A 27,554-nucleotide genomic window follows, 5' to 3' on the forward strand; every position below is an offset into this window, starting at 1 on the left:
TTGTTTCTATCAGAAATGCAAAATATCAGTCAACAATATAAAATGTTGGAACATGGCGGAGGATCTCTTGCTTATATTATCAACCTATCTGTACAACTTCCAAACAGGACTGTTTTGTTTTTATAGGACTTTGGCAATATTCTGTACTCTATTTTGGCCAAAAAAGACATCTACATCCCAATCCTGGAACCTATAAATGCTACCTTAGACGGCAAAAGAAACTTTAAATATGTGAATAATTAAGTTAAGGATCTTGAGATGGGGGAGATGGTCTTGGATTATCCAGGTGGGCCCTAACTGTAATCACAAAGGTTCTTAAAAGAGGGAGGCAGAGGGAGATTTTACTGCAAAAGAGGAGATGATGGTGTTGCTATTAGCTTTAAAGATGGGGGATGGGGTCATGAGCAACAAATATGAGGAATGCAACTTTAGAAGCTGGGAAAAGCAAGGAAACAGATTCTCCCCTAGAGCTTCTCAGTGGAAATATGGCCCTGCTGACACTGGTTTTGGCCCAGTAAAACTCACTTCAGACTTCTGGCTCCCAAACTGTAAGAGAATAAATTTCCATTGTTTTGAGCCACAAAGTTTGTGGTATCTGTTACAGCAGCAACAGAAAACTAACACACATACACATATAAATCCATACATCCATCTGTATATATGTATTTGCATAATTATTGTGAAGATTAAATAAATGGCTGATTTTTCTTCCAAAATCTATAAAAGTACTTAGCACAGTATTTGGCAATAAACTATCAGGACTATTGTATCCAGGCTCAGTCATTTTAGAGATGAGTTATAATCTCAAAATATCTGGGTATCTATTCTCATCACAATCATTTTAAGGAAATAATTTTTAAAATACACTTGGCAGAACTTAAATTCAGATGTCAACTCAGTCCTTTGATGCAAAGACTCCAATACAGATCTTTTGTACCTTTTCAAACACTTTTTTATATAGCAGAGGAAGCCAAATTAACTATTAGTTACCTATACCACTTCAGAATACATGTTTAGTAAAGAAGCTCTTGGTATAGCCCTACCAGAGTAAATGAGGTATTCCGTAATTGTATGCATTAACACTGAACAGCAGCATGAAAAATAACCATTCTCTAATCATGAGTATCCCAGGCTACAAAATTTGAATTACAAAGCCTTCATTCGTATACCTACAAAGTGAATAATGATAAAATAAATAGAGTTATTAGGTGCACAATTACCCAATTTATAAGCTCAAATGTGCATACATTCATAAATGAGGCATTTCCTGGTATATAGTTTTTAAAATTTGCCTCTTAATCTCTTTCCGAATTAGATGGCTGATTTCTAGGAAATAATTTGAAAACAGAATAAAACTACTACCTCTTGGAATTAATTTTGACAGCACTATGCCATAGGACAAGAATGTCCTTTTCCAGAACATACCTTAATGACATAACATTTCAGACAATACAAAGATATGTCTAGGTTCTGCTTTTTATCTCATTTCTGCATATATTGATGGAAAAACATTAGTGTAAAATAGGCAAGAAAAAAACAGCATAAAATCATTTCAGATTTCAGTTAAGTACTAAATCCAATCTAATTTTAATAAAACATACATGAATTAGTAATTTATATTACACTATAATATATAATAATCAAACCCAACTTGGATAAACTGTAGATAAAAGTAATGGAGGAGCCAATGTAAAAAAAGTACACAATAAGGACTATTCTTTCCAAAACCCATCCAGAAGAGTCAATCTGCAAGGACATTATCTGAATATTTGGGGTTTGAGGTGTTTTTTTTTTTTTTTTTTAATCATACTCACTATGCAAAAGATATATAGGACATCTTCTGGCCAAGATGAAGCAACAGAGATTAGATTTACCAAAATGCCTGAAACAACTGAAAACCCAGACAAAATGTATGAAACAATGATTTAATAAAACTGGAATCAGGAGATACCCACTAGAAAGATGGCAAAATAGGTGGTTCCCAACTTCTGTCCCCTTCAGGGAAAGGGCAACTAGTAACTATCTATAGACAAGATACTTGTGAGGATCCAAGAACATGGTGGTGAGGCTGAAGCATCCACTTGAGCCACAAAAACCAAGAAAAACCTCATTAGAATAAGGTTAAGAGGAACAGTTTCACTTTGACTGCATTGTTCCTTCCCCAGGTCAGTGCAGTGCTACACAAGGGGGTCCCCCTGGTCCTACAGTTTCTCCAGTGAGAAAAGGAAGAGTGCAAGGTGGACATCAAGCTTCCCTAGCATACCTGATGCCTCCTGGGAGCTCCACTTAAGAAATGCCTCACAGAGAATACTGGGAGAATCAGCTACAGATAGAGAAGGGGGAAACGGACTCATAGCAACAAGTGTGCAGATCTTGGCCAACTGCATTCCTGTTAGTTGTGGGGCCTGAGCAGAGATCCCAGATCCTGGCTCTGATCATTTGCAGAGCTGAGCCAGTGCCTCCCACTGGCTAGGGAGCTTAAATGGCAGTTCTGCTTGGTTTGGGTCCCCAGCCAAAGGGATACCTTGGTGAGGAGCCCCACCTACACAAGAAGCAAGTCAGCAGCCCTGATAAATGCTGAGCATAGCCTCCATTCCACTTAAGCAGGAAGCCTGCCCTAAGCTGCTGGGCCTATGCAGCACATCCCATGGCCCACTAAAGCAGTCAATGGCCACACCTAACTGCTGAGCATAGTCTCCAGCCCCACCCAACAAGGAAGCCTGACCAAAGATGCCAGGCAGCCATGGGCAGCATACAATACATCCTGTGGCCTACCTAGGCAGTGAAGCAAGTCAGAAGCCCCATTAAACTGCTAAGTATAGCCTCCATAGCCTCCAGCAGCTCCTGACAGGGAATCGTGGCCATGGATCCCAGGCAGCCACAGAGCCCATTCTACAGCTCCATTCAGGTAGGGAGCTAACCCCAGCAGCACCACCCTACTGTTGAGCATAGCTTCCAGCCCTGCCTCACAAGATTCCCAGCCAGAGACCCTGGTCAGCTCTGGAGCTCAACCTGACAGCTCCATCCAGCCGCACAGACACCCTACAGCTCCATCCAATTGCTGGGCATAGCTTGCAGACTCACCCAGACAGAATGCACAGCCAGTCACCCCACCTAATCACAAAGCATAGCCTGTGGCTCCACCTGACCAGCGAGCCCATAAGGTAACCCTGCCTGACCATGGAGCACCCAGTCCCATCCAACTGTGGGGTACAGCTGGTAGTCCTTCCCAAATAGGAAGCCCAGCAAGAGACACTGTCAAACAGCAGAGCACAGCCAGTAGCCTGCTCAATTGTAGAGCCTAGCCTGCAGCTCCATCCAACTTGGGGTACAGCCTACAGCCCCATCAGATCAAGGAACACAGCTTGAATTCCCATCTGATTGCAAAGCCCTGTGTATAGCCTTAATTGAATGTAGAGTCCAACCAATGGCACCATCAAGCAAGGGGGCACGACTTGGGGACTCCAACTGACTAGAAGCAAATTTCGGAGTTCAGCATGTGGGCTTGCCCAGTCTCAGAGTGCAACCAGAAATACCACCCTGCCAGGAAACATAACCTGCAACCTGTGCAACCTTATGTGACTGCAAAGCCCAGCAAGTAGCTCTACCTGAACACAGATACAAGCCAGCGTTTATGCTTGAATGCAGAGCCCAGCCATCAGACCCAACAGACTACAGAACACTGGCAGTATCCCCAAACAACCTTAGAACACAGACATCGGCCCCACCCAACTAGAGACCCTGAGAGCAAGCACTGCTTGCCAGAAGCTCCTAGCAGCTGCTTGCAGAAGCCTCAGCTGAGCTGAATGGTGAATGTCTTTCCCTGCCAAAGCAAACCTAAAAAGGCTGGAAAAGAAACTGCTTCCTCAAATGAGCAAATACCAACATAAGAATATGAGGCTCAGGAAGAATCAAGTAAGCATGACCCCACCAAAAGAAACTAAAAAAGCTTTAATAACGAACCTTAAAGAAATAAAGATAAAAAACAAATAAAAAATTAAAAATTAAAAAAAGGATCTATTAAATATCTAAAAAAGAATTCAGAACAATCCTTTTAAAGGAATTTGGTAACTACAAAATACAGATAAGCAGCTAAACAAAATTAGAAAAACAATACATGAACAAAATGGGAGGCTCAACAAAGAAACAGAAACTGTAAAAAAAAATAAAATAAAACAATTCTAGAGCTGGAAAATACAATAACTGAACTGAAGAATTCAATAGAGAGCTTCAAAAATAGATCTGACCAAGCAGCAGAAAAAATTAGTGAATTTAAAGCAGATCATTTGAAATTATCCAGTCAAAAGAGCAAGAAGAAAGAATTTTAGAAAGTGAAAAAGACTATATGAATTATGGGATTCCATAAGAGAAACAATCTATAGTTATTGGAGTCCCAGAAGGAAAAGAAAAAGAGAAAGGGGAAGAAAGCTTATTTAAAGATACAACTTCCCAAATCTACTGAGAGATTTGGACATCATTTCATGCAGTCTGAACGTCCCTGAAAAGTTTCAACCCCAAAAAATCTTCTCTAAGGCACATTATAATAAAACTATCTAAAATCAAAGACAGAAAAATTTAAAAGCAGCAAGAGAAAAAAAAAATCCTCACATACAAGGGAGCCTCCATGAGGCTATTAGTGGCTTTCTCAGCAGAAACCTTGCAGGTCAGGAGGGAGTGGGATAATATATTCAAAGTGCTGTAAGAAAAATACTACCAATCAAGAACACTGTATCTGACATGCTCTCCTTCAAAAACAAAGTAGAGATAAAGAATTTCCAACAACAACAAAAGTTGAGGGAGGTCATCACCACCAGATCAGCCTTATAAGAAATGCTAAAAGTTCTTTAAGCTGAAATGAAATGATGCTGATTAGTAACATGAAAACATATAAAAATATAAAACACAGTAGTAAAGGAAAGTATATAACCAAATTCAGAACACCACCGTACTGTAATATGGTAGTGTTTTAATCATTTCATTCTGGTATAAAAGTTAAAAGACTGACTATAACTACAATTATTTGTTAACCCCTATGCCATATAAAAAGATATAACTGTGACATCAAAGCATAAAATGTGGGGAGAGAGTAAAAGGGTAGAGGTTTTTGTCTATGATCAAAGTTAGATTGTAATCAGCTTAAAATAGACTGTTATATCTATAAGATGTTTCATGTAACTCTCATGGTAACCACAAAACAAAACCAACAGTAGATGCACAAAAGATAAAGAGAACAGAATCAAAGAATACTACCAAGTAAAATCATCAATCACAAAGGAAGATAGCAAGAAAGGAAGAAAGAAGGGAAAAGCTACAAAACATCCAGAAAATAATTAGTATGATGGCATTATTGTTTACCTATCGGTAAGTACTTTAAATGTAAATGGATTAAAATCTCCAATCGAAAGGAATAGAGTGACTGAATGGCTAAAAAAAACAAGATCTAAGTATATGCTGCTTATGATATTTACATCAGCTTTAAGGACAGATACAGACTTCCAGTGAAAGGATGAAAAATGATATTCCATGAAAATGGTAACAAAAGAGAGCTGGGGTAACTATACTTATACCAGACAAAATAGACTTTAAGCCAAAAACTGTAAAAAAAGACAAAGAAGTTCATTATAGAATGATAAAGATGTCAGTCCCCCAAGAGTACATATCAATTATAAACATATACGTACCTAACATTAGAGCACCTAAATATACTAAGCAACTATTATCAGATCTGAAGGAAGAAACAGACAATAATAACAGCAGGTTCTACTACTATTGTGGGGACCCAACCTCCAACAATGGACTGATCATCCAAACAAAATTAATACGGGAATACTGGATTCAAACTATACTTTATACAAAATGGACCTCATAGACACATACAGAACATTCCAACCAACAGCAGCAGAATACACATTCAAGCACATATGGAACAGTCTCCAGGACAGATCATATTTTAGGTCACAAGAAATCTCTTAGCAAATTTAGAAGATTGAAATCATACCAAGTATCTTCTTTCCTGACCAAATGGTATGAAACAAGAACTAGTTAACAAGAGAAAAAAAGCAAAATCCACAAATATATAGAAATAAAAAACCAGACTCTTGAGCAAAGAATGGGCCAAGAAAAAAACAAAAAGGAAATAAAATCTTGAAACAAATGAAAATGGAAAACCAACATACATAGGGGATACAGAAAAGCAGATTTAAGACTGAAGTTGATAGTGATAAATACTTACATTAGGAAATTAGACATTCAAATAAACAATCTAAATTTATATTTTAAGGAAATGGAAAAAGAACAAACTAAATCCAAATAAGCAGAAGGAAGGAAATAACAAAAATATGAGCAGAAAGAAAATAAAATGAAGAAGAGGAAAATAAGACAGCTTAATGAAACTAAGTCGGTTTTTTTGAAAGATAAGCAAAACCAATGAACCTTTAGCTAGATTTACCAAGAAAAAAAAAAGACAAAAAAAAAATTAGAGGTTTTTTAGGGCTCTTTGCAAGGAGACTTGGCACGAAGTTGTAGCAAACCAATAGCTGCAGTTGCCACCGTTTTGTCTTCAGCTTCATGATGTTTCCCATGGCCAAAAATGCTCTAAGTTGTCTCCAAGTTCAAAGCACTCAGCAAACAATGGCAAGATAGAGCCACCCGAAAGGGACACCTGATTTCCACGACAAATATGGCAATGCTGTATTAGCTAGTAGAGCCACTTTCTGTGTTGCTGTATGGACATATACAGCAACACAAACTGGAATAGAATGGAACCTGTCTCCTGTTGGCAGAGTCAACCCAAAGGAATGGAGAGATCAATAATCATCCCAGCTGGTGTATTACTGAATTACTTCAAAACCAACTCATAACTGATGCCAAGTAAAAGTACTGTGGACCCATTAAAATACGGCATGATTGAAGAAATAAAATACATTTGAAACCTTAAAAACAATTAGAGATGAAAGAGAAGACATTATAATTGATACCACAGAAATTCAAAGAATTGTAAGAGATTATGAATAATTATATGCCAACAAATTGGACCACCTAGGAGAAATGAGTAAATTCCTAAAAACATACAATCTAGCAAGAAATTAAAAAATCTGAATACACTAATAATGAATAAGAATATTGAGCAAGTAACCAAAAATCTCCCAACAAAGAAAAGTTCAGTACCAGACAGCTTCAAAGGCAAATTCTACAAAACATTAAAAAAAAAAAAATTAATGCCAATCCTTTTCAAACTGTTCCAGAAAACTGAAGAAAGGGAAGACTTCCAAATTCATTTTGCAAGGCCAGCATTACCCTGCTACCAGAGCCACATAAGGACACTACAAGGAAAGAAAATTACAAGCTAATATCCTTGATATATATATAGATAAAAAAATTCTCAACAAAATACTAGCAAACCAAATTAAGCAGCACATTAAAAGGATAATGTATACCATGACAAGTGGGATTCATTCCTAGGATGCAAGGATGGTTCAATATATGTTATTAAGTCTGATATATCACATTATAGAACAAACTATAATAATCATATGATTATCTCAATAGATTCTGAAAAAGCATTTGATAAAATTCAACATTCTTTCATGATAAAATGTCTCAACAAAGTGGGTATAGAAGGAATGTACCTCTACATAAGAGGCCATATATCATAAGCCTACAGCTAACAGACTCAATTGTAAAAGGTTGAAAGCTTTTCCTTTTAAAATCAGGAACAACACAAAGGAGCCCACTCTAACTACTCCTATTAAACACAGTACTGGAACTCATAGCCAGAATAATCAGGCAAGAAAAAGAAATAAAAAGCACCCAATTCAGAAAGGAAAGAGTAAAACTGTCTTTGTTTGCAGATGATATAACCTTGTATATAAAAAATCCTAAGGACTCCACAAAAAAAATTGTTAGAACAAATCAATAAATTCAGTAAAGTAGCAGGATACAAAAGAAACATACAAAAATCAATTACATTTCTATACACTAATAATGAAACACCTGAAAAAGAAATTTTTAAAAATCCACTCATAATAGCACCAAAAAAAAAAAATACTTAGGAATAAAAGGAGGGGTAAAAGATTTGTACACTGAAAACTATAAGACTTTGATGAAAAAAGATAGAAATAGGGGCGCCTGGGTGGCTCAGTCGTTAAACATCTGCCTTCAGCTCAGGGTGTGATGCCAGCATTCTGGGATCGAACCCCGCATCAGGCTCCTCTGCTGAGAGCCTGCTTCTTACTCTCCCACTCCCCCTGCTGTGTTCCCTCTCTCGCTGGCTGTCTCTCTCTCTGTCAAATAAATAAATAAAAATCTTTAAAAAAATATTAAAAAAGAAAAATACTCATGTTCTTAAATCAGAAAAATTAACATTGTAAAATATCCATACTACCCAAGCTATCTATAGATTCAACACAATTCCTGCCATAATTCCAATGACATTTTTCACAGAAATAAAAAAAATCCTAAAATCTATATGGAAACACAAAAGACACTGAATAGACAAAGCAATACTAAGAAATAACAAAGTTGGAGGCATCACACTTCCTCATTTCAAACTCTATTGCAAAGCTGTAGAATATAAAGCAGTATGGCATGGCATAAAAAACCAGATACAGACCAATGGAACAGAATCAAGAGCTCAGAAATAAAGCCTTGCACATAGAGTGAACTAATATTTAACAAGGGAGCCAGGAATACTTAATGTGGAAAGGATAGTTCTCTTCAAGAAATGATGCTGGGAAAACTGGATAATCATATGCAAAAGAATGAAATTCAACCTCATCTTACCACCACTCATAAAATTTAACTCAAAATGGATTAAAAACTTAAGTGAAAGACCAAAACCATAAAACTCTAGAAGGAAACATAAAGAAAAACCTGACACTGGTCTTAGCAATGATTTTTTGGACATGACAGCAAAAGCATAAGCAACAAAAGCAAAAACCAACAACTGGGACTACATCAAATTAAGAAGCATTTGCACAGCAAACAAAATGATCAACAGAATGAAAAGGCAATCTATTGAATGGGAGAAAATATTTGCAAACCATATATCCGATAAGGGGCTAATATCAAATATCTATAAAATGCAACTCAGTAGCAAAAACTGAAAAAAATATCATCTAATTAAAAAATTAGTAAAGGACCCAAATACACATTTTTCTAAAGTCAACATATAAATGGCTAACATTTGCAAAGGTACATGCAAGATGATCAACATCACTAATCATCAGGAAAATGCAAATGAAAACCACAATGAGATACTACCTCACACCTGTAAGAATGGTTGTCATCAAATAGAAAAGAAATAACAAGAGCTAGTAAGGATGTGGAGAAAAGGGAAACGTTTACACTACTGGTAGGAATGTAAATTGATTCAGTCTCTATGGAGAACAGTATGGACATTCCTTACAAATTTAAAAACAGGACTACCATATGATCCAGTAATCCTACTGGGTATATATCCAAAGGAAATAAAATCAGTATCTCAAAGAACTATCTGCATTTCCATGTTAAACGCATCATTATTCACAATACCCAAAGCATGAGAAAAACCTAAGTGTCTATTGATGGATGACTAGATAAAGAATATATGGTATATACGGGGTGTGTGTGTGTTGGCATTGGGTGTACACACACACACACACACACACACACACACACACAGAGGTATATTATTCAGCCCTAACAAAGGTGGAAATCCTGCCACTTGCAACAACACACATGAACCTTGAGGGCATTATGCAAAATGAACTAAGACAGAAAAAGACAGATGCTGTACAACCACACTTTTATGTGAAATATAAAAATTACAAACTCAGAGAAATGGAGAGTAGACTGGTAGTTGCCAAGGGCTGAGGGGTGGAGAAAATGGGGAGATGTTGGTCAAAGGGTATAAACTTATGATTCTAAGATGAATAAATTCTGGGGAATTTAATGTACAGCATAGTGACTACAGTTAACAATACTGTATTGTATACTTGAAAATTTCAAAGAGAATAGACCGTCAATGTTCTCACTACAAAAAAAAAATGGTAATTATGTGTTGAGATGGTTGTGTTAACTAATCTTTTAGTGGTAATCATTTCATAATATAGATATGTATCAAACCATGTTGTACACCCTAACCTTACACAGTTATATCCCAATAAAGTTGAAAAAACACTGGAATCAGACAATTAAAGGGCAGTGACTCCCAGAGAAGGAATACAAATGATGACAGCCCTTCTACTGCCCCAGTTTACTGCCTTGAGAGAGATTCCTGACTACAGAAAAGGAGAATTCAGGTGGAGCCTGGTAAATTTTCTGAAGTGATGAAGCTGTGTCTAAAAAAACTAAGACAGCTAGAGTTTGGATGACCAAAATACCATAGAAGAGAGAGGTGAACTGGGAGAAAACTCCAGAGATATGCATAGGTACTACTTGACAATCAGCACAGTATGTAAAGAAACTGCTGAAGGCTGAGAAAATAATTCCCTAAAAGAATTAATGAAATCAGTGCCTGGCATTCATACAGGGTTGGGAACAGTTCCTGATCTTATCAGCTAAACTGAAAAACCTCGTAATTCATGGGGCACTGGGGATATTGTTCAGAGGATTTGGTATCAGTTAGTGGGGGAATTAGCCACAGACTAAACATTACTTGGGTCCTGCCTAACATTTCTTAAAGGGAAGACCCCAAAGGATCAAACTACTATCAAGTAACTCAATTGCACCCCAGAACAAAGCTTAAGAATATTTCGAAAAACACGGGGCGCCTGGGTGGCACAGCGGTTAAGCGTCTGCCTTCGGCTCAGGGCGTTGTGGGATCGAGCCCCACATCGGGCTCTTCTGCTATGAGCCTGCTTCTTCCTCTCCCACTCCCCCTGCTTGTGTTCCCTCTCTCGCTGGCTGTCTCTATCTCTGTCAAATAAATAAATAAAATCTTTAAAAAAAAAAAAATATTTCGAAAAACACAAATGTATTCTAGTAAGCAGTGAACCAGGACCTAAGTACAAATAAACAATATTAGGAATGAAAAGAGAATGATAAACACAGATCAGGAATGTTAAAATTCATCACAAAATACTATAAACATTTTCAGGCACTTAACTTAAAAACATGGAAAAAGTAAATAATTTCTAGAAGAAATTAAATTACCAAATAGATTAAAAAAGAAACAGATATTGAATCACTATCCAAAAACCTACCGAATTAAAAAAAAAAAAACTCTAGGTCCAGGCATTTTTATTTATTTATTTCTTTAAAAAGATTTTATTTATTCATTTATGAGAGACAGAAAGAGAGGCAGAGGGAGAAGAAGGTTCCCCGCAGAGCAGGGAGCCTGGTGAAGGACTTGATCCCGGGATGCTGGGATCACAACAGGAGCTGAAGGCAGACCCTTAACCTACAGAGCCACCCAGGTGCCCCTACACATTTTTATATGAGTTATAAAAATCTTCATAAAACAGTTAACTGAATTGAAGTTTTCTATGGATTATATTAAGAGAGGATTCTCTAAAATTCCATTCCTGAGATTAGTATAAGGTTGATATAAAAGGAGTATAAAGATCAAGAAAAGGAAAATAAAGCCAACTCAATTTAAAACTTATTTTCAAAATCTGAAATGATATATTAACAAATACAGCAATGTATTTAACATCACATCATGACTATACATACTTCATCCAAGAATAACAGATTAATGATTAGAAAAGCTATTCATGTAAATTCATTGCATTAACAATTAAAGCAAATAAAATTACGAGCTCAAAAGAACCAGGAAAAAAAAAAAAACCTGTTCAACAAATTCTAAAATTTACTCATTATAAAATTCTGAACAAGAAATGGTAGGTAAATTCCTTAACTTGATAAGGTGTCCTCTATCATAAATTCATAGTAAATATCACATTCCATGGATCAAATAATCAAAGTATTCCTTTTAATGTTAAGAACAAAAGAAGGAATGTCTGCCCTTCACTGCTTCTATGCACCACTGTGCTGGAAGTCTTAGCCAAGGTAGTAAGAAGGAAGTAAGACAAGTAGAGAAAAGAAGCATTCACAGATGATATGATCTCTAATGTAGAAAATCCAAAATAATCTACAAATTAATTATACCAGAAGAGTTCAGAGGATTTGCTAGATACAATATGAAGGTATAAAAAATAGTTTAATGTTCCTAAACAACAATAAGCACAAATTACAAAATGTATCTTTAAAAAATACCACATTTAAAATAGTAACTAAAAAACAATCAAGTACTAAGGAATAAATCTAACAAAAGAGCGACATGATTTGTATGGGGAAAAAAACCCCACGCATTTTCTGAGGAAGTAATTGTTCCCCAAATTGATTTATGTATTAGATGCAATTCTCATAAAAAACTACCAAAAAAATTTAATTGAATTTGACAAGGTGATCCTAAAATTCATATGAAAAACCAAATGTCTCAAATAGACTAGGTAATTTTGCAAAATAATAATTAAAACATTAAAACAGTGTGGTATTGGCATAAGGTCAGATAAACAGACTAATGGAACAGAATAAAGTACCTAGAAATAGATCCCAGCATGTATGACAGAGGGATCATTCTAAATTACTAGGGAAAAGATAAATTACTCAATAAATGATGACTGAAATATCTGGCTTCCTACCTGGAAAATGTGAAAAATAATCCAACAATTAAAACTTTAAATTTTTAGAAGAAATTTTACATTCTTCAAGATCTTGGGAAAGAGAAGAATTTTAAAAATACGATTTTAAAAGTCCGGGGGCACCTGGGTGGCTCAGTCGGTTGAGCGTCTGCCTTAGGTTCAGGTTCAGGTCATGATCCCAGAGTCCTGGGATAAGCCCCACCTGGAGGGAAAAAAAAAATCCCTGCTCATCGGGGAGTTAGCTTCTCCCTCTGCCTCTCCCGCCCCCACTCATGCACATACACGAGCTCACTGTCTCTCTCTAATAAATAAAATTAAAAAAAAGAAAAAAGATTTTAAAAGTCCAAACCATAAAAACATTGATAAATCTGACTGCTCTGAATAGTTTATATGCAAGTTATAGATGTACAGAAGAGAATGGAAAATACCTATTATCTAGGTTATATAAAGAAAAAATCTAATAGAAAAATGTGCAAAGAAATGTGCATAGAAAAGGACATTACTGATTAATACTCCTGAGAAGTGATCAACTCTAAAATTTTACTAATTAGGATATTCAAATTAAAACAGAGATACCATTTCTCACCTATTCAACTGAGAACAATTAAAAAGTGTGATACTGAACACTGGTGAGGACATCGGGCAGTATTTGGAACTACTGTATTAGTTTGCTAGGGCTGTCATAACAAAATACAATGAACCGGTGGCTTAAACAAAAGAAACTTATTTTCCCACAGTTATGAAGGTTAAAAGTCCAAAATCAGGGTTTGGTTTCTTCTGAGGCCTTTTTCTTTGGCTTGTAGAGAGCCACCTTCTCATGTGTGTTCACATGGTCTTTCTTCAGTGTGAGTGACTCCCTGATGTCTTTTTGTGTATCCAAGTATCCTCTTCTTACAAGCACACTAGTTAGATTGTTTTAAGGACACTCCTAATGGCTTCATTTTAACTAATAACCTCTTTAAAAGCCCTACTCCAAATACAATCACATTCTGAACTATTGGGGGATATGGCTTCAACATACAAATCTGAGGGGCAGGGGTGACACAGCCCAGCCTGTAACATATAATAAATGTAGAGTGGTATAAGTAGAACAATCCATTTATAAAATAACCATGAAGTTACTTCAAAGTCAAGGATGCCCAAATATTAAGACTCAGGATATGTCCTTCCAGGCAATCACCCTAGAGAGACTTTAGCATATGAACAAAAGAAGGTACTTTCTATTCATCAACAGAGTAATGGGTATATCTCCAAGAATGACCTATGCAAAATCCTGCACAAGTATCACAATGTTGAATGAAAGAAGCCACAGAATACATATATATGTAGTATGAAACATTCATATAAATCTTTAAAACACATACAACATGCTTTCATACAGATAAATAATAAAAGAATAAAAGTATGGACAGAAGGTATATATGACACTCAGAATAGTGATTACCTCTGGGAAGGGAGGAATGAAAATGGGATTGAGGAAGGGAGTATTATCTGTACTTTTTCTAACAATCTGAAGTGAAATGTCGACATTTATTCAATAGGAGTGACAGAGACAAGGAATTACATTATTTTCTGAGCTATATGTATGTATTAAAAATACTCTTTAATTAATTGCAGAGACATCCCTTAATGAAAAAACTAGATAAACATTGGTAAGATGTTCATCATTACTGCTATTTAACTCTCAACTTCCAGCATCATGCAATACTGCATATTAGAATACTGCTATAAAAATATCAAGTGGAATGTCCTTTATTTAAAGGAGATTAACCAACATAGTTGGAGATTAACCAACATAGTTATTCATTATCTACCTAAACTTTCATCATTCCTATATGAGAGCTCCTAAAATAAAAAGAATTAAAAACAAAAAAAGAAAGAACACAGTCTATAAAGAGAATCTAAAATAGTGGCACCCTATCAATAAACCACTAAGACTAACATAAATTTGGACCATTTATAAATATGAAATAAATTGGCTGAAAACTGGTATTACACTCAATAACTCACAGATGCTCAATATTTTTTCAGTTAGAATTTCATGGGACTAAAATATTCCCAGCAAAAGCACAAAAAAATAATTACATTTATTCAAATGTCAAGCTTTGCCAAGGGTCTGTCAAATTAGATGGAAGAGCCAGGCCCTCTCTCTATTGAGAGAAAATACCATTTTATTGAAATGAACTGCTTTCCTATCCATTTTACCTAATGTGCAAAAATTAGAAATGGAACCCAAGAAGAAGTAGAAGGGTCAAACAACCACATCAGTTTTAACAGAATAATCACATGGGATAATCTGTATCCAAATTCAGCTCTGTGATACTATAATATCAACATTAAATAGAGGTCTCAGGCTCAATTCCCCAAGGAAATCTGTGACCAAGTTTATTTTGACAAGTGAAATAGAAAGTGTAAATTAGACAATTCTTTCATCATCCAACAGCCTAAAACACAACAATTCAGACTGAGAGTTGTCCCTGCTCACTTCAAAGTGACAACAGCACCCCTGTTAAAAGAAGGCATTTTGGACAAAATATACAAATTAAGGTAATGAGTGATTGTTTTAAAAATTGAAGGTTTTACCTCCAGATTTTTTTTTTTTTTAGAAAAGTGTAATTGCTTATTTGCTTATTCATTGTACTGTGAATTTTTCTTAAATCTTAAAGTTTCTTTGAAAATATAGTACATGAATAGAGGTTTATTTCTTTTTTAAGGTACAAGATTATATATAATGAATAACAAGTCCAGTCCCCATGGACCCTCAGTAGAGGCAATCACTGTTGGCAATGTCTTAGGCATTTTTCTAAAAATGTTTACACACACACACACACACACACACACAGCTACAGAACATTCATTTTATAGAAACATCATAATCTATTTAACCCATCCCCTACTGATGGTGATTTTTGTTGTTTCTATAACCACATATTTAAAGTAAAAGCTTGTTTCTCCTCTCTGCTACATTCAAATCTGTGAGGGCACTATTTTATATCTAGCATCTGACACATTCTCTAACACACCTTAAATGCTTCATAAATATTTTTTGAATAAATGAACTGGCAAACAAACAATCACTATTTATCAGAGCCAAGGGGAAAAAGAAGATGGTGGTAAAGGAAGGGAAAACAATAAAGCTCTGTTTGTAGCCAGCTACAGTGAGAAACGAAAAATCAGTGAGAAGTAAAAGTAAAGCACTTGTGAAATTGAAATATGAGTAAATGGAAAATCCAATTACTTTATCAAAAATCCAGTTGCCGCACTTGTTTTTGTTTTTTTTGTTGTTGTTGTTTTTCCAAATTCATGCTTTTCATTAAGAATGAACACTTTTAATGTAAGAAAATGCTCAAAATACAGGTTGTTGTAAAAAATTTGGACATTCCAACATTCTCAATTTTCTTCACGTCCTCAAAGCTAATTTTCTTCATGTCCTCAAAGGGCAAGAATCTTTGGTGAGAATATCTTCCGGGCAGAGGATTTACAGACTACTGAATTTTTGTCAAAGCTTATAAACTAAGTAGACCTGATAAACTATTATTGGAAGTCTCTTCTTACAAATTAGGAAAGTAGTGAATGGTTTTATTAAGAAATGGAAAGACCTTGGTTGCCTGCCAAATCATGCTACTATGGATCTTTTAGATGCAAGGTTTGAAGGTAGAGTAAAATGGTAACACTATAACAATTACCAGATTACTAAGTAAAGCAGAACCCCTAGGACAAAATGTTGAAAAAAGAGACCTGGCAACCTTGCAAACCACAGAGTATCTCTGGATGTCTGGCCCAGAAGTGTATCCTCAAATTCTTCTAAACACAGACTTCCTACAAGGTAGTGGGTCAGGCCTTTATATGACACAGGCCCAAACTTGAGTAGCTTAATTACAACCCTGTACCAGCCATTCCCTAGCATGAGTAAGAATTTAGAACATTTCAGAAAATACTCATATCAAACTAGAATATATTAAAGTAAATAAAATTAGGGGCGCCTTGGTGGCTCAATCAGTTAAGCATCTGCCTTGACTCAGGTCATGATCCCAGAGTCCTGGGATGGAGCCCCATTTCTTCCGGCTCTCTGCTCCATGGGGAACCTACTGCCCTCTCTCCCTCTGCCTGCCACTCCCCCTGCTTGTGCTCCCTGTCAAATAAATAAATAAAATCTTAAAATAAAAATAAAAAATTTAAAAAGTAAATAAAATTATGCTTTGGAAAATAAAATCTAAAAGGGTAATTTTTTGTCTCCTTTCAGGCACACTTTCAATTTTTAAAAAAATGCTTAAAAGAAATGCTGTTAAAAGCATGCATGGAAAGGAGGAAACTGCAAGTTTTCTCAATAAGTTTAGGATATCTTTTTTCCCCTCTTCCTCCAATTTCTTTTTATAAAAATGATTATCTTATTTATATGCCTGATACTAGAGTGGGCAGCATATTCTGAAAATCATATTTTCTGTTTACTAGTGGTGATGACTGTGTTTTTGCTTATTTCTCATTTATAAGGTGAAAAAGAGCTCAAGCAAATATTAAGTTTTATGTTCAGAGGCTTGTAAAAAAATTGCAAACAATAGTTTAGTCTTTGAAATAAATAAGTGTACTACTACGGAAACACAACATTATTTTCTATGACAATTCAATGATGACGATAAACTAAGAAATGAGGATAAGACTTCTACCAAACAAAAACACTAAAAGCTAAATTAATCTAGATTTAATAGATGCATACATATAGTCTCTTCTCCCCAAAAAGTGTGTGTGTGTGCTTGTGTGTGTATGCAGACATATCTAAAAGTAGAAACATACACTTATATTCATAATAGAACTCTTTGAAATTAAACAAACTGGCAAATTGCTATGACTATAATGTTTCTCATGTAAGGATAGGGCATATTAGTCTGTCTGAATGCTTATCACTAAGCTGCTTATTTCCAAAGGACTCAAGTTTGCAAAACAAGTTTTTAAAAAAATTTATTCCCTGTTCTTGTTTGTTCTAACATGAATAATGAAAATGAAAATACAGTTATAACAGCTATTATCATATGTTACTCCCATTATCTTCAAGGCACTGTGTTTACCATTTAACAGAATTATTTCATTCACAACTCACAATAATCATGAAAAAGGAGGTATTCCTATAGACAAGGAAATGGAAGTTCAGAGAGGTTAAGCACTGTTCAAAGTTACAAAGCTAATAAGCAGTGCAGCTGGAATTGGGAGTCCATGTGTTGATTATTCTTCCTTTCTGTTAGTTACCAGAATAAAATAAAACCTATTAAGAATAAATTTACTGTGAGGTGGCATGGGTTGTAAATCTCTGATCAATGTTACCCTGATTTAGTCATCCATATTGGTCAGTAATCTAGAGCCAAATATCCTCAGCTGTTTTAAGATAAGTATAAAGAGTTCCTAGGCCTTCGAAGAAAGCTTGTTACATTATCATGCCCTTTGTCCCAAGCCAAACTACTCTGGTATATACATCGTTCCAGGAAGGATGGATAAATTAGATGAATTAATCATTACCATCGCTGTAAAGATCATTTAAATCAGTGCCCTTTCAACTGCTGGTTAGGTGCACTACAGTGGTTTTATTTTATTTTTTTATCACGGTGATCTTTATTTTTTTTATTGATCATCTTCGTATGACACCCAGTGCTCATCACATCACGTGCCCTCCTTAATGGCCATCACCCAATTACCCCATCTCCCCACCCCCATCCCTTCCAACAACCCTCAGTTTGTTTCCTAGAGTTAAGAGTCTCTCCAGGCTTTTCTCCCTCTCTGATGACTTCGCGTTCTGTTTTCCCTCCCTTCCTCTAACGTCCTCTGCCTGTTTCTTATGTTCCACATATGGTTAGGTACACTACAGTGGTTTTAGAGTAAGACAGACCTTGATCAGGGTCCTACTAGCTGTGTGACTCTGAAGTTATTTAACCTAAGCCCCTGTTTCCTTACCTGTACCATGAAAATAACAACAGTACCACAAACTGTGATCATGTCTTACTTTTCCATGTGTACCTGTAAGATTTTTCCATCATATCTCCAAGAAAGAGAAAAAACAAACATACAAAAACAATAGTACCACAAAGATTCATTTTGAAGACTAAATGCTCCAAAATAGTAGGGGCTCAATAAATGTTACCTATTAACACTTGTACTGTGTTGTATTGTACAATAGCACAGAACACTGTGGAATATCTTTATGGTACATCCCTAAAATTTTATAAAGATTATAAAGAATATGATTACACCTTCTTTTCATGAATTATGCTGCTGAGCTTACTAGGATGACTGGTCTACAAAAAATTTAATAAAATTCTACATAATGACGTTAAATGTTTACACAGGACCATGCTTGGAAAACTCAATATACTAGAATATAGTAAGTCCTAAGAGAGAAAATAATCACAAATATTAAGCTACATTTATTTATTTATTTATTTTAAAAATATTTTATTTCTTTATTTGAGAGAGAGGGAGAAGCAGGCTCCCCACCAAGTACGGAGCCCAATGCAGGGCTCAATCCCAGGACCCCTAAATCATGACCTGAGCCGAAGGCAGACACTTAACTGACTGACTGAGCCACCCAGGTGACCTACAATTTTTTTTCTTTTTTTTAAGCAAAAGAATGTCTTGGGTCATCAAAGAATATATAGTTTCTTATCTGATTTCTTATTATGACATTTTGGAGATGTTAGCTGAAAACTATCAAAAGAACAAATAATTTAGTAACCTTCCTTATTCTGTACACCTACACCACAGTCTGCTGGGAAAATCTGGAGGAACATGAAAGAAGGCCGGCTTTCAAAAATTTCAGTAACATTAAAAAAGCTTATCATATAAGAAAGAAAGATAACCCTTCTCCAGAACAATAGTCATGATAACTGTTAAAAGTGAATTAACAGCTTTGGAAAGAATACTATATAAATTATATGACAATATCAAGAATTTTAACTGAACACTGCTGCTGTCAAAGCAATGATTAATAAGTACATTTAATCTTCAAACTACGCATACTCACATCCAAGTAAAAAATGTGGTTTTTATTATAGTAGATCTACAGTTAAAATCATAACACATCAAAACTATAACTTTCCATTTTGCATATATAAGCGCATGTGATCATCTCTGTGTACATTTATTTAACCTGGTTAAGAAGAATAATCATTCCTAAGATTAAAAAAATAAAAAAATTAACAGAATCTAAAGGTGAAACTGAATCTAAACTGAAAAGGTTTTAGATTCCAGATCACCAGTTTGTCAGGTCATTTATAAGTTTCATTTCCCTTATTATAAGTTTCTATTTTCTAGCCCAGATAATATGATTTATGCTCATACTTTAAGAATAATTATCACCCCCAGCAGTAATGTTTTAGAGTAGAAATGATAGAGGAAAATGCTGTGGAAGATAAACAGAGGACTCTCACCAAGTTCTTTGATAAAGAATGTATGTCAAATTCTACTTAATTCAAAGTAACCTCTCTTCTCACAATCAGGTAACTGGTTTTGAACTGCAAGTTTCAAACCAGACTGAAGAATATCATGGAAATGAGAAAAAAATGATACTTTATTTTCAGGAAGAAGCGAGCCCTGGAAACAAATTTCCTTTATCATTCTACCTCAAAAAACAAATCCTAATATTTTCAGTTCATTTTATAATAGTCAAATAGACATGAGAGTTCAAGGTAAATCCCTATCTAAATACTTTTGAAATGTGGCTAATGAAATTGTAGTTTATTAAATACATTCATGTTAATGATACTCTTGACACTTAATGAGAGATTTAAGGATTATTAATTTATAAACATAGTAAATACAACATGCTAGATGTCATTAATGATGATTAAATAGTCTAATTTATATGTTAAGAATTCATATTTAAAAGCAATTTTTCATTTTATTTTCTAATTACTTTTTTAAAAAAGACCTTATTCATTTATTTGAGAGAGAGAGTGAGAGAGAGAACACGAACAGGGGGTGGGATGGGGGAGAAGCAGACTCCCCATTGAATGTGGAGCCTAACTGGGGTGGGGGGCAATGCAGGTGAATCTCAGGACACTGAGATCATGACCTGAACCAAAGTCAGACACTCAACCAACTGAACCACCCAGGTGCCCCTCTAATTACTTTTAATAGAGATTTCTTAGAAATCTGTGAAATTCATTACAAAAGTGCATTTTAGAAAAGCACATCATCTCACAACTATTTTAATTTGTTTTAACATAATATTCCTTTACATAGATATTAGGCAGCCAAGTTTAGTCTGCATCTTTACTCTGTGAAATACTGAATCTACAGTGCTCATGATAAAAATTTGAACATTTCAAAAAAAAACTGGTTTGTTTGCTAAAGGAACAATTATCCCTCTCTCAAAATAAAGGTAGTAGTAGATTCCCCACTTAACCTCAAGATTCATTTTAGTTAAGTTATATTCTTTATCTAAAATAGTGGATATTTTCCTTACTCTACTTTTTCATTTCAAAAAGGTAAATATAAGGTCTATAGCATTGGCACATACTCACAAAAGGAGTGGAGTACAGGTGACTGTTGTACAGTGATTCACGTAAATGATTCAAGAAAAATACATGGTAAAGATCAATAAGCAATATAGGATTAGGTTGGAAATCCTATGGAATTATGGTGGGGATTATAAACATTACTGAATCCTGGAAGGACTGTTCAATTGCCTGACCTAGTTGCAGGAAACTATGCTGGATCCATCATATGTGAATAAAATGGTTAAGAAACTACCAAAACACCATGCACAGAACTTACTCTTTGGAGACTATAGTCTCACAGCCCTTTGCAGTACTGATTTAATCAATGCTGGCATTTACAGGAATGTACCCTTTTCTAAATGGGGGGTCATTTATATTATATTTGGGATTGTCAAGATTCTGGAATCCCAGACTGAACACCCCATTTGTTTAAGCCAATAGCTCTGCTTTATGACATACAGGTCGTCTTCATTGACTAATAGCCTTAATATGGCCTCAGAATGCTTCAGAGAACTTTAATCGCTTCATGTATTTGGTCTTCAAACCAATTCAATTTTACTGAATAAATATTTACCATGGCCTTTAATTGTACCTGACACCAGGACAACTACTGGGGGATACACAATAGGTAAAACATGTATCCAACCCTCATCCTATCTTTAAAAAGCTCACAGTTTAGCAGGGAAGGGCCAGGGTGAAAAGTACAATAGTAAATCTGTGTCTAGGTAGCAGAGAGGAGAAAGTGATTAAGACTATGAAGTAACTAGACAGACTGAGGACAGGCAAAGGTGCTATACCAAAAGGATAATGCATGAGCTGTATATTAAAGGATAAACTAGAACTAGGCCAAAGGGAATGGAAAGCATTCTATAGGCAGAAAGAACAACATGTGCAAAGGATTGGTGGTGTAAGATTGGTGGTGTACTACTAGATAGGAAGAATCTGGGAACAGTCTCTTTCTGCTCCTCCACTTCCATAACAAATCCAGAGTAAAATTATCAAAAATAATAGAAGTGAAGAGAAACAATGTTCAAGAAATAAAAGGAAAGAGCTGAGATTTCAGGAGATTCCCTCTCTGATCAATTTAGAGATTTGGATTCTAAAGTGAATCAAAGATACTGCCTTTAAGTAACAGTTGATGGAATCTTATTAAAAAAAACAATGAATAGGAAAGAAGAGGGCAATCAGTTTTTTTCTCTTCACAAATATTAATCCTTTAAAATGATACAGAAATATAATAATAATAATAATATCACCTCTGGTAATTCTGATGATCAGCCATATTTTAAATCCATTCTGAATCTAACATGAAAGAATGCCCCCCCCCAAAAAGGTATAGGTTAATATCATACTTCTAAATGAATTAAACCATATACTGGTAGTTCATAATGCTCGACCTATTTGGAACTCAGCTGAGTGCAACGAAGTGAGCCAAACAATCTCCTGAGTAGTAAGGTGGATATCAAATCTCAGCACTGGAACCTATTTGGTAACTACCAATAAAACAGGGAAAATGGACAAAATGGCAACCCACTCACTAAAAGGGAGAAAAATGTGTTGGTAGAATGGAGCCAATCACTAGGTGTAACAGTGAATATTTACTTTAAAGAGCAAAAAAAGGTATCCTAAAACTACTCAATGGACATTTTATGTTTTTTGATTTCTCATTATTCCTATTCAGTTAAAAAAGAATTTGTGGAACATGACTGATTTGCATTTGAAAAACAATAAGCACTTTATAAACAATAACCATCTTATCATTGCTAAGGAATTTCTGGAAGACTCAAGGAAGACAGCCACAGCATCATATGAAAGGTAATATACCTGTAAATTTTATTTGTTACTTGAAAATAAGGGAAGGAAGGGAGGGAGGGAAGAAGGGAGAAAAAAGAAGGGAGGGAGGGAGGGCAAAACACCCAATAGATCCACAAATAGTAATTCTCGACTTGGAGAGCAGCTACCCTGTCTTACTCAATTCTATGAACATGGCATGTCCTAGTCCAAGTGCTGGCAAATAGTAAGTGCTCAGGAAATAGCTATCGAATGATTGATGCATTAAAGAATGACTAGAGATAGTTTCCCAACAAGTAAAAGAGAGTAATATTTTCCATGAAAGATAGAAATACATGAAATGCATTGTTCCCAATGTTGACAACCCACTCAGTTTCAAACAAAGTTGCAATAAACCAACTGATAGCTGATCTGTAAGGATTATTTTAGGGGAAAAGGTGATTGAGTAAGCCTGAAAACTTTTCAGGTTATATCCTGGAGGATAAACTGTCCTATGACAAACTGAAATGTCCATTAGTATCATTATTAGATAGAACCAGGCTATTTGCAGGAAAGAATGACATTCCTTAAACAGAAGCCCATCTTCTGATAAAGTCCTCTTTTGCTTTCCACCAAAGGTTGAGGTTTAAACATTCTTTTATATCTTTTATAATTAAGGGAAACCTCACCACTAATGAATTTTCATTCTCTAAGAGGACAGAATTACATCCCCTATAAAAAGCCAATGCTTGAATAAAGGAAAAAAAAATAGGTCATAGGTCACTCCCTCTCCCCCCACCAAACATGCTCATGCTTTTCTCCATGAATTACAAATATATACTTGTATTTCAAGTCACACTCACAATCATTTTTTGTGAACTACTTTCTAGCAAATAAACAATTATGATACAAAACCAAAGTAAAAAAATCCTCATATATATCCATAGGCACTCAGTGCCTGTTTTAAAAATGGAGCCGGCAAAAAACCAACTGCACATACGGCTGCAAATGCACAAGGATGCAGAAAAGCCTTCATAATTAATCCCGGCGTTAACAAGCAACTAGAAACTTCCTGAAGAACTAGGAGGTGAGAAGCAACGACCTTTTGTTTATTTCCAGTCAAAAAATTTTTTTATTATCTTGTAATAAATTTTACACCCTTTGAGTCACAACCAAGTCATGCTAAGAATTGTTATAATCAATCTGTGACTTGCCTGTAGTGTTAACCATATCAGTAAAATAAGCTGCTACTAGATTATACATCTTTCTTTCACACACACACACGCACACACACACACACCACAAAAGCCTACTTTAACCGTGCACATTTCCCTCGGCTAATGTACCAGAATTGTTTAAGGGAAAGACAACAACTAATTTTCAGCTAAGATATTAAAGAGAGGACCCACTTCATAAAGCCCTCTAGCCTCAAACTACACTGTCCTAAAGATTCTCCTCAGCCTCCCCTCAAGTCACAAACTAAAAAATGATCATTGGTTTGCAAAATCACAATCATAATAGCACTACGTAACCTTTAATAACTTAACTTCATTTAATCCAATGGTATCAAGCTGCTTTGCCAGTGCTAACTAAGCTATACAAAACCCCAGTGAGGTATAAGTATTATCAACAATTGAGGGTTAATTCTTTCCAAGAAAGAACTTGGATTTTACTTGTATATCATCTTCCTGACTGGCTGAGGTATAACACAGTTGTCAGAACAAGGAAGTTCAAGTTCAAAGACAGAACGTATTATAAGCTCTCAGAAGTAGAATTTTATGCCCTTTTCATGTTCTTAAATACTTCAAATCTAAACCTGAACTAAATACCACTTTTTTTTTTTTGCTTTTCACTGAAAACAGTAACAATGGGCCAAGAGAAAGCCACATAGACTATTAATAGCAAGTTCAAAGGTAAATTTGAGTTTCTTTATATTGAAATGGGAAACTTTGAAACCACTAACTCCAGATTTATATAAGTAACAAATGTATTCACATAACTGTTCTTATGAGGAAACATTTCCCCCGAAAGACTGGGCTTTGTTTCCAAAGTATCAACAAAGTGCTTTCTATTTTCTTTCATTATTGCACAGCACTCTGTTGTGTGTGTGTGTGTGTTAACAAAATATAGATAAAAAACCCAAACTTTAGGATATAACATTTTCCCAAGTAAATACTGAAATGCTTCTGTTTTTCCCCTACAATGAAATGACAAATATGTAAAATTCCCCCAAAATATAGCACTAATACCACTTCTTCTCCCCACGGAGATTTTAATCGAGACAGATGGCGTGGCAGAAGGAGGTGAAAGATCATTACTATCATTTGCCCTCGGGCATATAATTCCAGCCTGAAGTATGAAAGCTATTTCTAACAAATACCAGGAGACTGTTAAAACATTGTTTTAAGTAGGATTTTACTGAGGTACTGAACCCTGGTAGTGTCTGGAAACCTTTGGTTTGGGGCTAAGAATCACAGGTTTTTACCATGTTCCTACTTCACAAAAGAACTGCAGTTCTTCCACATACTTATATAGAGTTTAGACACTAATCCACTTACAGGAAATGAATGAATGACACATTAGGTTCCGTCATGCTGCCACCTAGGCAATAAAACCTTTCCCATTATTATTATTCCCCACTATTTGCTAAAGAAGGAAGAAAGAGAAAGAGACCTCTCAAAGGATCTTCCCCTAATATCTATATTCTTTGGCCGCATGAGGCAAAGATACAAAAACAATTCTGCAAGTTAAGTGGAGATGTTCAGCTTTCAGCAAAAGCATAATCTCTACTCTTTTCCTGTCTTTTTTTTTTTTTTATCCCACATGACAAATGAACTGGTTATGCTGGTTTGAAAACAAAGTCACTGCAAACTCATTTTCAATGACGAAGACTTAGAATTAATGTTTTTCATGTGTTTTTAGAAAGGTTTTGAGAGAGACAGAGAAACAGAGAGAGAGGGAAAGGGTGGGAGGGAGAGAGAGAGAGAAAGAGCATGAGCAGGGGGAGGGGCAGAGGGAGAGAGAGAAGCAGACTCCCCACTAAGTGTGGAGTCTCATGCAGGGCTCGATCCCAAGACCCTAAGAGCATGACCTGAGCAAAGTCAGACACTTAACCAAGTGAGCCACCCAGCCGCCCAGTGTTTTCTTTTTAAGTGGCTATTAAAATATTAAATTTTCTGCCCATAAACTCATGATCAATAAGTGATTCTTATTTTTGTACAGTTATAAAGACAAAAAAATGAATTTATAAGAACAAAATCAAGTAGGCAGAGCTCTGAACACATAGCTAGGAGACTACTCCAAGAGGTGAGGTGATCCATTGGTATGCCATGTATCTGTCTCTTTCCCTCACAGATAGGGAGGATATCTTTGAAAGGATGCACAAGATTGTGATAGAGGCAACTGCTTATGGGAAGAAGAAATAAAGGGTTGATGAACGGGTTAGTGGGGGAAATTATTTGTCACTATAAATGCTTTTATACCATTTGAATGTTTTCCCACGTCCATGGATCACCTTTTAAAAAACTGGAATTCCCTGTTGTGTCAAAAATTATTAAAGTAAATTACATAGACCTTTATTACTGTGAGAGCAAGGGAAAGAAAATGAGAAAAGAGGTCTTCATACTGAATGAGTGAAGGTGAACAAATTTTTTTAAAAAATATTTATTTATTTGAGAGAAAGAGAGAGAGAGAGAGAGCATGAGCCAAGGGAAAGGCAGAGAAAGCAGACTCCCCACTAAGCAGGAAGCCTGGGATCATGACCTGAGCCAAACTGAGATGCCTAACCGACTGAGTCACCCAGGTGCCAAAGTGAAGGTGAACAACTTTGAGTCAACACCTTGAAGGCAAGGCCCTTGACAAGCAAAGGGTGAATGTCAAAGCAAATATCTGGGAGGTACCATGGTGTTCTCTGTAGAATTATAAGTCTCTGCCAAATTCTTACCTTTAAGTTTGCATAGGCCCATTATTCCTTTTTTATTATGTGCATACAGTTAGATAAAGCTACTAACAGACTTTGGTATTTAAGAAGAAATCTGAAGAAAAGAACAAAACTGAGAAGGAGGGAGGGGAAGAAAACAGGGAGTGAAAAAAGAGATGGAGACATACAAGAAGAATGAGGGGAAAAGGAAGGAGAAAGAAAAAAATTGATAAAAAGATCTCTGCAGGACTAAAAATCACAATTCACTCAAAACAAACAAACAAACAAACAAACAAAAAAGCTATTTGCCAAGTGCCTGTTACACACCAGGTACTTAAGGACACAAACATGAATCAGAAACAGTTCCTATCCCAAGAAATTCACAACCTGGTGGAAAGTCAGACAGAAATTATGAATTATGAATTACACTGACAGTCATGATTTGGTAGGAGGGTATGGACCAGACCAAGAAGAGACAAATAATGTCAGGTGTAGCTAAGGAGCTATAAAAAGGCAGTAATATCTAAGCTATCCTAAAAATTAAGGAAGAATTTGTTGGGTGATGGAGGAAGGGAAGAACATTTCAAGAAGGAAGAGCATGAGCAAAGGAATAGCAGTACAAAAGAGCACACTGCATTCAGGGAACAGAGTATAATTTTATATGGCTGGAGCATACGGTACATAGGAAACTAGGAAGTAAAAGTAAAAAGGGAGGTTAAGGTGAGGGGAGGAGTAAGAGGAGAATAAGCTAAAACA

The 27,554-nt window shown here is 35.6% G+C and overlaps 1 protein-coding gene and 1 pseudogene across 24 annotated transcripts in view; one reads left to right on the forward strand and one right to left on the reverse strand.

The window, feature by feature from the left end:
- The window catches only part of FUT8 (fucosyltransferase 8), a 282,852-nt gene that overhangs the window by 94,295 nt on the left and 161,003 nt on the right, over positions 1-27,554 (reverse strand). The gene's annotated exons all lie outside the window — the stretch shown is intronic.
- On the forward strand, positions 6,562-6,813 carry LOC113246345 (cytochrome c oxidase subunit 7B, mitochondrial-like; annotated as a pseudogene).

This window comes from Ursus arctos, unplaced genomic scaffold, assembly GCF_023065955.2.
Source record: "Ursus arctos isolate Adak ecotype North America unplaced genomic scaffold, UrsArc2.0 scaffold_25, whole genome shotgun sequence".
Classification (NCBI taxonomy): Eukaryota; Metazoa; Chordata; class Mammalia; order Carnivora; family Ursidae; genus Ursus; species Ursus arctos.